A 902-nucleotide genomic window follows, 5' to 3' on the forward strand; every position below is an offset into this window, starting at 1 on the left:
AGAGCCGCAGTGCTCTCAGCTGACCAGGATCATCTAAGCACAGGGAAAGGTAGGAAAAAATCACGGGCAACCCAGGACTAATAAAATCAAAAGTGTTGCAGGCTACTCCTAAACATATTCACTCAAAAGAGTGTAAACATTTTATACTAATCAGTAAGTTTTTTTCCACAGGTACCGCATTTGAAATAAGATACTAATATCTATATTTTATTTATACATATATTATATCACAATTTAGCGCTTTCTATCAATTTTCACAATATCCATTCTTAAGAAAGCAGCTTTCTATTCCATTAAGCGCAGTAAATTAATTTATTTTAATTGCCTTAAACATACCTCCCAACTTTCTTTACTTGTGGAGCGGGTCACTCGCACGGCTTCGCCGCGCGCTCCCGAAAAGGGGATGTGGCCTATGAAAAGGGGGGCGTGGCTTCACGGGAGGACCCGCGATCGCGAGCCACGCCCCCGATTTCGTCACTGAGGGGGCATGCCCAGCCCTCTGTGAGCTGCTGGCATGCTCCCTCTCCCTCCAGTGAATAGACGCTGGGCGCATGCGCTCAGCGTCTATTCACCGCTGCTCTGCTAAGCAGAGCAGCGATTGACAGAGCCTCCCAACTGACCCCCCCTACCGCGGGACACTGTGGCCCGCGGGTGGGACAGTGGGACAGTCCCCAAAAAACGGGACTGTCCCGCGAAAATCGGGACAGTTGGGAGGTATGCCTTAAATAAGGGCAGCGGTTGATAAAAAGGTTTGTATGTTAAGGTTTCTGTTAGCATTTTACTATGTTATATTGTTACCTCAAAAATGTGCGGCAATGGGATCCAAATATTGGGGTTACCCTGATACCTAGAAAGCCAAACGTTATGGGGATTTTTACAGAGTGTTCTGTTTGCACTTCAAT

Source organism: Pseudophryne corroboree, chromosome 7, assembly GCF_028390025.1.
Source record: "Pseudophryne corroboree isolate aPseCor3 chromosome 7, aPseCor3.hap2, whole genome shotgun sequence".
NCBI lineage: Eukaryota > Metazoa > Chordata > Amphibia > Anura > Myobatrachidae > Pseudophryne > Pseudophryne corroboree.